This window comes from Rhinatrema bivittatum, chromosome 7, assembly GCF_901001135.1.
Source record: "Rhinatrema bivittatum chromosome 7, aRhiBiv1.1, whole genome shotgun sequence".
In the NCBI taxonomy this organism is placed as follows: domain Eukaryota; kingdom Metazoa; phylum Chordata; class Amphibia; order Gymnophiona; family Rhinatrematidae; genus Rhinatrema; species Rhinatrema bivittatum.
This window is the reverse complement of record NC_042621.1, coordinates 6,054,542-6,069,653: the sequence shown is the minus strand read 5'-3', so window position 1 is coordinate 6,069,653 and position 15,112 is coordinate 6,054,542. Positions and strand designations below refer to the sequence as shown.

The window sequence follows — 15,112 nt, the reverse complement described above, 5'->3', positions numbered from 1 at the left end:
AGAGGGAAATGAGTGTGGAAAAAAAAGGCGAGGTTGGATGTAAGAGAGTTTGTCAGATGGACATAGCAGTCTTGTTTGGCAAGTGCAATAGCAGGCTGGAAAGTGGTCAGCATGAATTTGAAGTGTATAAAGTCTGCATGTGCACAGGATTTTAGCCAGAGATGGTCTGCAGAGCGGACACAGGAATGCAGGTAGGCGAATTCTGGGGGTGAGCCAAGGCTGGGGTTTAGTGCGCATCACAGGACTGGTAAGAGGAGGGGCAAGAGTGTCTATGACTGAAAAGAGTATAGTGTTGTAAAAAGAAACTGCTTGATCAACAGATTCAGACAAAGTTGTGGAGGAAAGGAGAGATGAAACCGCAGTGGAGAAGATACAAGGGTCAACAGCTTTGTGGTGGGCAGGATTATTGTTTTCTAATAGACTTTGCTTAATTCTCCTGTTCTACTTCTGTCTTGTGTATGGCAGAATAAAAAAATGTCTTATTTCTGCAGGTTCTTACTACCCGTCTGGTGAGCTGTGGTAATATAATATTTTGCTAGTCATTTGTTTTTAAACCCATGTGTGTTTTTAAAAGGGGAACACAGGACTCTACCCACCAGACTTTCTGGGTGTGGTACAATCAGTGAGGGGTAATTAAGCCAAACACTAATAAAGTGCAGTTCCACATAAACTTCTAGGACAGCTCACCTGGTTCCAGCACTGCTTCTGATCTCCTGCTTTGGCCAAGTCTAATTTAATCTAACTTTCTATTGTAAATATCCCCAATGTTGTTTGCTTTATCTCTGCTGTTTAATCCCTCCCCCCACCCTTCCTCCCACCCCTAGAGTGTTTCCTTGTTAAATATTTCTTCTAAGGAGCTAGGATAATCTACTACTTCATCGTCCTTAACCCTTTCCTCTGGGGTTCCCTAAGGATCTTCCCTCTCTGCTGCTTTATTTAATCTCTATGCACTTATGTCGAACTCTTTCTAGCCTTGGAGTTCATTATAAGCTCTATGCTGATGAAATCCAATTCTTTTTTACCCTGAAAGAATTATGGGCCCTTACTGAATTATTTCTCTCCCACTGCTTGACGACCATTCAAAAATGGCTCCATTACAATAAATTAGTTCTGAATATTGCTAATACAGAAATCATGGCCTTATCACGTCACCAAGTCCAAAGCACATCCGACTATTTCTCATTTGATGCTCATTGTATTACGTCATTGGAGTCTCGTCTCAGCTGGTCGAGGCTTCCGGACGAGCCCCTGGGTTGGGTGACGGCGCGCCAGCAACTTGCTGGCGCGCACAGATTTACGTCTGCTTTTAGCAGGCGTAAATCTGCCAACAAAGGTAAGGGGGGGGTTAGATAGGGCCGGGGGGTGGGTTAGGTAGGGGAAGGGAGGGGAAGGTGGGGGGAGGGCGAAGGAAAGTTCCCTCCGAGGCCGCTCCGAAATCGGAGCGGCCTCGGAGGGAACAGGCAGCCCGCGCTGGGCTCAGCGTGCGCAGGTTGCACAAATGTGCACCCCCTTGCGCGTGCCCACCCCGGATTTTATAAGATACGCGCGGCTACGCGCGCATCTTATAAAATCCAGCGTACTTTTGTTCGCGCCTGGTGCGCGAACAAAAGTACGCGATCGCGCAATTTTTTAAAATCTACCCCAAAGAGTATGACTGAATATCCACATAATCGGATGAAGTTAACTAGTTAATCATATCAGCTCTGCACCTACTGAATATGGACCCCTTAAGATTTAGATTCTGTTGTAGAAAAAAAAATGTATTTCCAGACACACAAAGCACAATTTCATCTACATCCCATACAACAGCTTAGGACTTTTTTTTTTAATCTGTTGACCAATAAAGCCAGAATATGAAAAGCACTTTATTTGTGTTTCTGTTTTTTGGAAGCCTGGGGAGATAAAGTGATTATCCCCAAGTCAGACAGAAAAACAAGGACAGAGGGTTGTTATATTCCAGCTCTTTTCTTCAATCCATTTGTGGCAGTTCAGTGACTTTATTTCAGTTTACTCCGGTCTCCATTTCATGCTCCAATAAGATCTATGTTTTCTAGATTGTGTTTTATGTTATTGGCCTGTCTTGTGGATGCCTCTGGTGAGCTGTTTATTATAGTCCTATGATTGTTGATGATTTAATAATGTATTGTGTTTTTTTTACTGCTGTAAACTGCTTTTAGCTATAGCTGGAAAAGGGTTATAAAATGAATGCAAATAGAAATAAACCATAACAATTGGATTGAGACATTGCTTAAGGGTAAGCAGTCTTGGAAGAAGGAAATAATTCTGTATGGAGTCCAGCAGGGATGAGTGACACAATAGAAATTTCAGTATATATATTTGCACTTAATATAATTGTATTGCACAACAAATGTAGATCTATTTTATTTTTAAATTCTGGTCTTTATGGTAACTCTATGGAGCTCTGATCATGCCTGGCTACATTGCAACATATGAATTGTTGACTGGTTTTAAGCGTGTCCCAAAATGGCTCAGTTTTGTCACATATAAACAGAACTTCTTGTGTTTGTGTGTTATGCTGCCACCTAGTGGTTGTATTGAAATAGATCTGAATTTTGCAATTACATTTTGTGTCAACACAGAACGTTACCTTTGCTTTGATTGTTCAAGTTTAGGGCAGGAAGCTTTGAATTTTGTGTAATCTGACCTCACTTGTGAAAACTCAACATTACAGACAGCAACTCGCTGTTACTTGTCTGAGACCCGACATTAAAACAGCTGAAAGTCAAATCCCAGCATGGGTTACAGGCATGCCCAAATTCGTGATATTGCTGATATTGAAAATTTAAGCTTTGATTTGAAAGGCCAACATTTGAAATATGATCAGATTTGGAAATGTTAGAAATTGCATTGTGGGCTTCACTAAAAATTGTATGACTTTATTACGGTAAGCTCCACCTCTGTTTATGTTTCTAATACTGCTTCTTTCATGTGGGGGCCAGCTCACTGATTTCCAGTTTTCTGTAATATTATCTGCTTACATTGCCTCTGTTTAATTGGAAATGCTCTGTTTGTTTTTGCAGTTGCACTTATTTGTATGCCTACAAAACTGTCAGCAAAGTCTGCTGCACCTCTTGCCTATCTCTCTGAAACTCTGCAGAAAACAGTTCTCAACTAAAAGTGTTCACTTGTCTCTCTGAGACCCCTCAGGAAGCAGCTGCCTGGAGCTCCTACTACCTTTCTCACAAGCCAATGCAGAAATCTGGGCATTAAAACCCACGGTTGAACATTTTTTTTTAACTCAGATGAAAACAATTTTTTAACTCTCGATGCAGCAAGCTAATGCTACGCTAATGCACTGGAAGTTTAAAAAAGCACATTGACCTTATGTAACTCAGACCACCTTTGGGTTACTAATAGGTCCTGCAACAGCCTAGTGCAATTAGGGAAATAATTAGGGGAGTATCCATCATGGCAGCCCTCCCATTGGTGGAGCTGTAATGGATACCCCTGGTCCTGAGGTTTTATAGCAGAGCTCTGCAATAGGCTCTGGGAGCAGTATTATTTGGAAGTCAGAGAGAGAGGTTACATTTTCCTAAACTGAATTTTTGGCCCACCTGAAGCCTCAGAAACCGTCTGAGACCTTCCAGGATAAGCCAAATGGGCTCTGCTGCTGTACTCTCCCCACGAGGTGCAGAGTGGCTGCTCTGGGACTTATTTTTTGGATTTTTGAACTTTTATTTAGAGGAGCCCTGCTAGAGGCCTGCACCTTTCTGAAGCCCAGGGAATGGGGAACCCTGGGCTGAAAGCGCCCAGTGTTTAGGGAATATCTGCCCCAACAAAGGGGGTGACCCATTGCAGCAGATTCCTAAGCTGGGGAAGAAAATTTGTTTTCCAACATCTGGGAGGAAGTGTTTTTCTGCCCCTCTTCCTGCCCATCAAGGGGACTGGCAAGAACTGCAGTCCACAAGGATTCCTACCACCAGGGATCCCACCAGAAGATTAATCTACTAACTGTGAGTAAAAGATCTACATCCAAGGGAGGACACCCATCTGGCATCCACAAAGAGCCCTGAGGGATCGAGGCATTAACTCTGTGCCATCAGGAGGGGTTTCCCGACCATCCAAGGGGGGGCCTAGCCCAGAGAGACCCCTGCACAATCTAATCCAGAAGTGTGGATGGGTTCCTGGCCTAATAAAGACTAATGAACAGATAGAGGAGAAAAGATCTGTACTTCTGAGAGAAACTGCAGAGACTGTGGTGTGTGATTTACCATATTTCATTGTGCAATTCAACAAAACTATCAGTAAAGCTTTATTTTGGACCCTGCCCACGTGGTCCACGTGTGGTTTGTTGGCACACAACGCACAGCTCACAGCAGAATGAGGGAGCTCCATCACAGCTCACTAATCACAATGTACCGAGACCGGAGAGGGCTCCTTTCTATCCCTAGTCCGAAGGACCTACCCCTTGGGATGGGAGGAGAAGTAAATGCTAGCCAGGGTCCCTGTCCCAAAGTACTTACAAATAATTTTATGCCCCCTCCGTACTCGACTTGTACATTAAGGAGGGGTTACATTTAAAATGTGCATTCTGCACAGGCTGAACTCACATTTTAACTCGGGAAAGCACCCAACATGGAGAAAAGTACTTACCTGGCTAAGTGGCAGCCTCCGCCAGTTAGCTGGATAAGTCAGTACTTATCCTGTTGAAGTGTTCCTGACTTTTTTTTTTTTTTTTTTTTTTTTGTCTTTTTTAACTTTTGGGGGGGGGATTTGAAGTGCCAGCGCAATAGCACTGGAAACTTAACTCCAGCTCTGACCTGGAGTTAAGTTTCTAGCGCTAAAAAAATTCTGAGCTGGACCAACACACCTCTCTGCATCGAGAAATACTACTTAATGCCCTCGTTTCCTAGTTTTTATGCTTTTTCATTGAATGTTTTAATGATTTTGGACGACACTGAATTAAAGCTTAGCCAGCGGTATAGACATGCATAGTGACAAGCAGCAAGGACAGAATACGGCTTTAGACATCACCAAAAGTTAGCTGGGCTTCAATGTTATTGGAGGATACACGGCTTTCAAATATTTTATGTACCATAAAAGGGAAAAAAATACTTCTACATGTAAAGATAACTTCTTTACAAATTTAGGGCATGAGTTACTAAGCATTTTCCCCATAGACACAAACAGGAGAAAACATTTAGTCAATAACCCCTTCAGAGATGTCTTTTGTGTGCCATGGGCCTAGTTGCTTTCTAGGGACCTAATGCTGGAGATCAAGGCTCTCTGACAGTCTCCAAGGCAAACAGATGTAAAGGCAAAAAGAACCAAGGGCTTGGTGAGAGAGGTAAAGGTGGTGGGGCCGCTTGGCAATAGTGATCATAATATGATCAAATTTGAATAAATGACTGGAAGGGGGACAGTAAGCAAATCCACGGCTCTCGTGCTAAACTTTCAAAAGGGAAACTTTGATAAAATGAGAAAAATAGAAAAAAACTGAAAGGAGTAGCTACAAAAGTAAAAAATGTCCAAGAGGCGTGGTCATTCTTAAATACCATTCTAGAAGCACAGTCCAAATGTATTCCACACATTAAAAAAGGTGGAAGGAAGGCAAAACGATTACCGGCATGGTTAAAAGGGGAGGTGAAAGAAGCTATTTTAGCCAAAAGATCTTCATTCAAAAATTGGAAGAAGGAACAAACAGAAGAAAATAGGATAAAGCATAAACGTTGGCAAGTTAAATGTAAGACATTGATAAGACAGGCTAAGAGAGAATTTGAAAAGAAGTTGGCTGTAGAGGCAAATACTCACAGTAAAAACTTTAAAAAATATATCCAAAGCAGAAAGCCTGTGAGGGAGTCAGTTGGACCGTTAGATGATCGAAGGGTTAAAGGGGCACTTAGAGAAGATAAGGCCATTGCAAAAGATTAAACAATTTCTTTGCCTCGGTGTTTACTGAAGAGGATGTTGGGGAAGTACCCGTAATGGAGAAGGTTTTCATGGGTAATGATTCAGATGGACTGAACCAAATCACAGGGAACCTAGAAGATGTGGTAGGCCTGATTGACAAACTGAAGAGTAGTAAATCACCTGGAACAGATGATATACACCCCAGGGTTCGGAAGGAACTCAAAAATGAAATTTCAGACCTATTTGTAAAAATTTGTAATCTATCATTAAAATCATCCATTGTACCTGAAGACTGGAGGGTGGCTATTGTAACCCCAATATTTAAAAAGGGCTCCAGGGGCGATCCGGGAAACTACAGACCGGTTAGCCTGATTTCAGTGCCAGGAAAAATAGTGGAAAGTGTTCTAAATATCAAAATCACAGAACATATAGAAAGACATGGTTTAATGGAACAAAGTCAGCATGGCTTTACCCAGGGCAAGTCTTGCCTCACAAATCTGCTTCACTTTTTTGAAGTAGATAAAGGTGAACCGGTAGATGTAGTATATTTGGATTTTCAGAAAGCGTTTGACAAAGTTCTTTATGAGAGGCTTCTAGGAAAAGTAAAAAGTCATGGGATAGGTGGTGATGTCCTTTCGTAGATTACAAACTGGCTAAAAGACAGTAAACAGAGAGTAGGATTAAATGGACAATTTTCTCAGTGGAGGGGAGTGGTCAGTGGAGTGCCTCAGGGATCTATATTGGGACCGTGCTTTTCAATATATTTATAAATGATCTGGAAAGAAATACGACAAGTGAGGTAATCAAATTTGCAGATGATACAAAATTATTCAGAGTAGTTAAATTACAAGCAGATTGTGATAAATAGCAGGAAGACCTTGTGAGACTGGAAAATTGGGCATCCAAATGGCAGATGAAATGTAATGTGGATAAGTGCAAGTTGATGCATATAGGGAAAAATAACCCATGCTATAGTTACATAATGTTAGGTTCCATATTAGGAGCTACCACCCAAGAAAGAGATCTAGGCGTCATAGTGGATAACACATTGAAATCGTCGGCTCAGTGTGCTGCGGCAGTCAAAAAAGGAAACAGAATGTTGGGAATTATTATAAAGGGAATGGTGAATAAAACGGAAAATGTCATAATGCCTCTGTATCGCTCCATGGTGAGACCACACCTTGAATACTGTGTACAATTCTGGTCGCCACATCTCAAAAAAGATATAATTGCGATGGAGAAGGTACAGAGAAGGGCTACCAAAATGATAAGGGGAATGGAACAACTCCCCTATGAGGAAAGACTAAAGAGGTTAGGACTTTTCAGCTTGGAGAAGAGACGACTGAGGGGGGATATGATAGAGGTGTTTAAAATCATGAGAGGTCTAGAACGGGTAGATGTGAATCGGTTATTTACTCTTTCGGATAGTAGAAGGACTAGGGGGCACTCCATGAAGTTAGCATGTGGCACATTTAAAACTAATCGGAGAAAGTTCTTTTTTACTCAACGCACAATTAAACTCTGGAATTTGTTGCCAGAGGATGTGGTTAGTGCAGTTAGTATAGCTGGGTTTAAAAAAGGATTGGATAAGTTCTTGGAGGAGAAGTCCATTACCTGCTATTAAGTTCACTTAGAGAATAGCCACTGCCATTAGCAATGGTTACATGGAATAGACTTAGTTTTTGGGTACTTGCCAGGTTCTTATGGCCTGGATTGGCCACTGTTGGAAACAGGATGCTGGGCTTGATGGACCCTTGGTCTGACCCAGTATGGCATTTTCTTATGTTCTTATGCTGTTACGGCCCCGGGCCGTGCCCGGGTCCTCCACTCACCTCAAGGCCAGCCCGGGCCACCGCGACACCGACAAGGCCTGTCCCGGCCTCAGCCGCAGCACTCCCTTCGCGAGGGAGAAGCCTGCGTTCCCTCGCATCTGGCCCGCCCCTAGGCACGCGAGCACGCAGGGGCTCGAGACTTAAAGGGGCCAACGCGGGAAATGACAAGTGCTGCCCCCCGATGACGTCAGACGCTGCAGGCCTACTTAAGCCCTGCAGCGTGACTCCTTCTGTGCCTTGCAACAAGGTTCGTTCTTCGGAGTTGCTAGTTGCTGTCCCAGGACTCCCGTCTATCTTGACTTCGGACTTCTAACTGCTGGCTTCCGACCCTGCTTCGTCCATTGACTCTGACTTCAGCTCCCTCATCGTCTACAGGTATCCAGTTCTTGCTTGCCCAGAGGATTCTCCTAAGTCCCAGCGGCTCAGGCTCTCACGGGCTCCTCCCGGGGGAGCCGCGGGCTTCCAAGGGTGAAGACTCTTCTGGCCTCCAGGGCCCTACCGCTCCCATTGACCATCTCTTCAGCCGCTTCCTTGATCCTTGGTTGCATAGGGTCACACCTAAGTCCAAGAGGTCTGGGTCCCTACGGGCTCCTCGGGCTTCCAGTGGTGAAGCCTTCTTCAGAACACCTCTTCAGCGCCGCCTCCCAGCTGCGACGCCCACTGTGGGTCCCCACAGTACAACACCTGGGGTCACAGCCGGCCTAAGGGTCCACAACCCTAACATATGCTGTTGTTCTCTCTAGCTCTGAGGTAATTGGCTCCTGGTAAGCTTGCAACAGGTGGTGAAATAATAGGACATTAAAAAGTTTTCACATGTCTGCCGCCATGTTTCACCAACTACCTCCTGGTTGAGATAGGATAGCCTTTATGCCATATGATGTCAGTCTGTCATTAATACTCCATTACAGAATAGAAGTGGGTTCCATGGCATTGAAAGGATGGGAGGGAGGAAAAGGAAGATTGTATTACTCAAAACTCTATGGGCTACGACTTCTTATCTTTGAAACTTGCAGTCACCTTAACTTGCTGCATTTGATGTATTATTATTATACTTTACTTTATCATGCCCTACAAATTTAAACAAAAAAAATCAAGTCAGTAAACTACATAAAAAAGAAAGCAAAACTAAGCTGCGTGCAGGATGTAGATGACAATTCAGAAAAAGTTCATCATAGAGTCAGTCTGACATTCAAATGGGTCTGTAACTAGCAACATCATTTGGTGAGTATGAACTGGATACATGTGAATAGTCAAGTCTGTCTCAAAAAATATATATTCTTAGCATAGGTGGGGCCTGCAGTATCCCCTTGTTAAATTATTTTATGAAAGCAATGTGTATCTCACTGAATGAAGCATAGCGGACGAGATCCCCTTGATGAGAGATTGGTAGCACATGACTTACCCCCTGACAACTTGATGCAGGAAAACCAGAGTGGTAAAGTTAAAAACACAAGAATGACATTGCTAATAGTCTCAGTACCAAACAACTATTCTGTACAGTGTATGAAGAGAGAGAGAGATCCTCAAAAGATGAAATCAGAAAATGCAGCAGAAAGATATGGAAATAGTCCCAACTGTATTGGGCGTAACCAGCCTGATTACAAAGAACTTCCAGGCTCACCTTGATATGTTGCCGGTACACATTACATCCTATGAACTCTAGAAGGAAGTTCTCTTTGGCACCATGCAAATACCAAGAAGAGCATTAGATCTAAATTTGAAAGACTTGAGTTCATATCCAATATGTCCTGGCTTACAAATGAGGTTCATTCCTGTCATGGTGTGCACAAAACTATCCCATGTGGAGACAAAATCCAGAGATTTACAGTTGTCAGAAGCAGAATGTCTTGGGTAGAAGGAAGTGCGTGGATCATTATTTTACCTAGATATCACTTATGGTTCCAAGTAATCCTTCAACGAACAGTGAATCAGTTCAAGTTACAAAATTACACAGTCGGATGGACTGTACTATCTATATGCCATTAGCCAGTTGATGTTACTTATACATTTTAATTCAGCTTTTAATCCATAAATCGTTATACATTTGTTGTATTGTGCTTGTATAGATGATATTACCATGTAACAGATGGAATTGTAATATTCAAGAGATTCTCTCTAATAAACATGAAAAAAAAGGCCTCCTGGAGGCCCTCCAACTGCCCTCCTGTCCCAACAGAAGCCTCAGAGCCCAGGCTGGGCCTAGCCAGGGTCACCCCAGGCCCCTCCAACCCTCTTCCTGCTGAAAAATAGCTAAAGGCCTAGTTGGGCGCAGCTGAGACCTATCTGGGCCTCTCCAACATCCTCTTTCACTTTCCATAAATCATTGGGGCCAGGGACTTCCCGGCCCTCACTTACCTCTTCAGTGGGGTTCCAGTGTTTGTAAAGAGCAGGAGCATTGCTCACTCACTCCTGCCCTGTCTCAGTCTTTTTGAAAAAAAAGGGCCAGAGCCGAAGTAACATCACTTTGGCACCTGTCTCAGGTGCAGCTGGAACCATGCCTTATGGCCGTACAAATGTATATGCATACAACATTGGCCCCAGCTGCACCCGAGACAGGCACAGACATGATGTGATTTTGGTGCTGCTCAGGAGGGCCAACTCTACCACGTGTAAAGAAACCAAGATAGGGCAGGAGCGAGCTGGCATCATTCCTGCTTTTTACAACCACCAGACCCCCGCAGAAGTGTTAAATGGGTCTGGGGAGCTCCCTGGCCCCCAGCTATGGTGATTTTTGGAAGGGGAGGAAGGCAAGTTGGAAGGGCCTGGTTAGACCTTGGCTGGGCTCAGCTAGGCTCAGCCAGGTAGGCTCTGGCCCAAGAGGAAAGTCAGAGGGGTCCAGCCCAGGCCCCGAGGCTTGTTGGGCTGAGAAGGGAGGTGTTTTATTTTTTTTTGGGGGGGGGGGGGGGGGTAATGTTTTTTCCGGTTTCACAAACAAATGGAACCTAAAAAAAAAAACATTAAATGAACTGAAATAATGAAAAGAAACTCCCCAAAACCAAATTGAAACAAAAATCTTGGGTCTGCATGTCCCTAATGCACACACTTCTGAAAACAAATGTAAACCAAAATTTTCATTCTTGTCAGAGACACTTGATTTGGTTTGTTCCAAAACAAAAAACCCTTTTCATTATGAAGAAAGCATTTATTTTGAACTAATGCACATCCTTATTCTAGCACTTCTAAAAGCCATGACGAAGATAAGTTAGGAAGCAGCATGGCTGATTTATCAAGGGTTATTCTTAAAGGGCGAGGGCTTCTCTCCAGTGCTGGCTCCCTCCGTATATTCACTGCTTCCCTTCCGGAACCGAGCCGGCTCCTGAGATCACGTGATTGGACAAAAAGGCATCATTTGGGTCATAGTGTTACAAAAGCGCTGGAACACCAGCAGGTCCCAGGAGCTGTGTCCTTTCTGCAGCTCTGCATCTGTACGGCACTGAGCATGCCTTGTCCGGAAATGGTTAGTAGTAGTACTGGTAATAGCTCAATCTGCATGTTCAGCACCCGCACACATTCCACCACCGTGGTCTTAAATGTGAAATTAATCATGCTTTTTCTATAAATACCAACATTTGCCTTCTGTCCTTCCACGAAATGGTCGAGGCAACAATATTGTCTGTGCAGAGTAATGAAGTTGTCACTGGCTGATAATTGCCCATTAGAAAAAATCAAACTTTTCAAGCGAAAGAACCGTTCCTGTCAACATACTGTCAGCAGCCCAGCCTCACCGCCTTCACCACTATGCAGTCTCTCTGCCCAGGAGATTACAGGAATCTGACAGTACCCCCCACTCCCCCAGGCATTCAGTGGGAAGGAATGCCCGCTAATCTTCGGTAAATTAGACTAACAAGGCCTGAGTTTGAGCCACAGGAAGTCGTTTAACCCATCTCCGGAATCATGTACAGGCCATTAACACATCAGGGCTGAATCAAATCTGAAAATCTGTATCAAGAAAGGCCAGGGAATTGGGGTTCGTAAACAGCACATTCTTTGGCTTCCAAGGTGCCTAAAGAATGTAGAAAATATAAGCAAATAGTCCTAGTGATGCTGATATTCATAGCTTTGGTGCAAAAGTACATCAAATATTTTTACAAAAAGTCTTCGTATTTATTACCCAATACAACATATACAGTGTTATATCAAAAATTTACAAATTTTTACACCCGCAATAATATTAAGGCTAAAACTGCACATTAACTACACAAAAGTTTGCACCACAAACAGACCATCATATAACCAATCACACTACATACCCATTCATACCATTCACACCATAGAAGATATATAGTTCTAAACCAGCAACATACCCCCTTTCAAAAGAAAATACAAAAATAGTATACAAAAACCATATATGTATTCAATATATTTTATAAAACAAAAACCTTCAAAAACAGGAAACAAAACACAGCTCAACCATTATTCAAACGCTGTCGTTCTCCCAGAAAGCAGACTCATAATGCTCAGCTCCAAAACCTCAGTACAGCTTTATCCTTTGTACCAGCAGCTCAGCATGGCCCATTTACTGAATGCACTTATCTCTTTAAATTTGAGATCGTTATGGTTAAAATATTTTTTTTAACAATGTTGAGACCACCATTGTGGATCTTTCCGTGGTATCTTGTCTATGCATGTGGTACCCTCCTGGGATAGGTGATCCAATGATAGTTGCTTTTGAGAATATGGTAGATAATGAATTGAAAATTCTAGAGTCTAATGCTATCAAACATTGGTTCAATTTATCTAAGGAGGAATATGCTGCGTTACATGATCTTTCTCGTGATACCAACATTATTATTAAACCGGCGGATAAAAGGCAGTTTATAGTAATTTTGAATACTGTTGATTATGTTGTTGAGGTTCAAAGGCAGCTTTTTGACCAGATTTACTATCAGAAGCTCCCTACCCCTCATTCGAGATCAGAAATTTGTGATTTGGTTCATGATGCTGAGTCTAGGAGTTTTATTACTAAAAAGGAGCTCTTTTTTTGACTGAAGAACATCCTTGTATGACCTGTTTTTATGTTTTGCCTAAAATACATAAAAATTTGTTGAAACCACCACGGCGACCTATTGTGTCAGGGCTTAATTCGATTCTTGAGCCGCTATCCATTTGATTGGATTGTCTTTTGCAGCCACTTATCTCTAGGATTCCATCTTTTGTTTGTGATTCTACACATTGCATACGTTTGAACTCTAAGGGGCAGATTTTAAATGCCTGGCACGCGTAAATTCCAGCCTTTTCGCGCGTGGCCGGGCCTTACGTGTGCTGGGCAAATTATCCAAGAGGCCCGGCCATGCCCATAAAGGCTGGTACGCACTCAAGTGCCGGGCCTCTTGGAAGGGGCAGGCTGGGGGGCGTGTCATGAGCGGGGAGGGGAGCATCACTGTCCCAGAGCGCCATTCATCACTGTCCCGGAGCCTCGCACACTGCCGGCGTGCACCACTTACGTCAGGTTGGGCCCTGAAGTAAGTTCGAAGCCAAAAGAAAAAAGAAAAAGGTAGGACTTAGGGGATGGGGAGGAGAGGGGAAGGGGGAAGGGAGGTTAGGATAGGGGGTAGGGAAGTTCCCTCCCAGTCCAATCCTTAATTGGAGCAGACTGGGAGGGAACTGGGGAAGGCCGGGATGTGTTGCCGTGCGGAGATTGCATAATTCAGCCACCCTTGCGCTCGCCACACGCACACGCGTGCGCATGTTATAAAATCAGCGCGTCCATGTGTGCGCGCATGCTTGTTTAAAAATCTACCCCATATGTATTCCTGTTGCAGAATGCTGGATGAACAAACTTTGAATAATTGGGATGTTCCAATTCGAGTTCCGACTTCATTTTTGGTAAATCTCACCACCACTGCTTTAATTGAGAATTTTTTTGAATTTGGTGGAGACATATACAGGCAAATTAAAGGCATTGCGATGGGGGCGAGGATGACCCTGGATATAGCATGCCTATATGTTTCCCATTTTGAAAATCATTTTGTCTATGCTTCTGCTTTTTGGAATAATATATTGTTTTGGATACACTACATTGATGATGTGTTTTGTATATGGTGTGGCTCTAAGCTTGAGTTTATGAATTTTTTTTCATATCTCAATAGCTGTGATTCTAATCTTACTTTCACGCACCACATTGAGTCACATAAAGTTTCCGTTTTGGATATGTGGGTCATTAGAAATGCTAAGTCTTTCTACTACGCTATTTATTAAACCCACTGATAGAAATAAACTTCTACATTACAGTAGTTTCCATCCTTCACATTTAAAAAATAATATTCTGATTGGACAATATTTTCATCTGCAGCACCTTTGTTCCACAAAGCAAGAATTTAAAATCAGAGCTAAGACTATGTTCGATCATTTTTTACAATGTGGTTAACCAAGAAATGTGATACGTAAGGCTTACAGACGAGCCTTATATATAAATCGGGATTTATTATTTCAGAAATCTCAACATGATTTTTACAAAGATAAAGAGACAGAGAAAAACAGTTGAGGGATAAGGACGCACCAAACTAGAAGTTGTAATTTTTAATCTACACAAACATATTAATGTTAAAACCAAACCGCCTAATATGTTCCTATCAAACAGGCTTAGCTTACACACTTAGTTTATTATTTTAAATTGTTACCGTACTATGATGGTACATGATTAATTTGTAATTTATACCACCCTTATTGTTCATTATCGTGCCCTTCTGTAAACCGTTGTGATGGTTATAACTTAACGACGGTATAGAAAAGTTTTTAAATAAATAAAAATAAAAAATGATTCATCCGATTGTATTGTTTGTGTTTTGCCTTACACTAATGTATCTTGGCAGATTTCTAATATTATTAAAAAAAATTGGCCTTTAATTCAATCTCTCCCTTCTTTCTCTGATATGACTCCTCTGTTTGCATATAAAAAGTCATGTAATTTACATGATATGCTTATATCCTCTCGGTTTGAGGAGTAGGAGATATCTCAGAAAGATGGGTCACATTAGAGCTGTGGTAATTATAGAGTATGTCCTTTATCCTTGAATACTACACATTTTATCCATTTGGTTTCAAAGTGGGTTTACCCTCTGTGGTCTCATACTGCTTGTGCCTCTTTTCAAGTTGAATGTATTATTATCTGCCCTTGTAATCTCATCTACGTAAGCAAAACAATGAAAGCTGTAACAACTAGAATTATTGAACATTGTAGTTCGATCCACTGCAATTGCATTGAGGCTCCGATGACCGTTCATTGGGTGGCTGTGGGTCATCAGATTAGCGATCTAAGGTTTTTAGTTTTACAACAAATATGGTTTAAATATGGTGGGAATGTTAATCGCTTTCTTCTTCATCAAGAACAACAATGGATATTCAAATTGGGCTCTTTATCTCCAGGTGGTTTGAATAATAAAATTGAATGGGGTGTATTTCTCTAGAAG

General features: G+C 42.4%; 1 long non-coding RNA gene across 1 annotated transcript in view; it reads left to right on the top strand.

Moving 5' to 3' along the window:
* LOC115096083 overlaps positions 1 to 4,288 on the top strand; it is a 28,690-nt gene extending 24,402 nt beyond the window's left edge. The window contains exon 3 of the long non-coding RNA XR_003857952.1: positions 3,042 to 4,288. This is a non-coding gene — a long non-coding RNA (uncharacterized LOC115096083). The remainder of the gene's footprint in view (positions 1 to 3,041) is intronic.
* Positions 4,289 to 15,112: the final 10,824 nt, after the last annotated feature.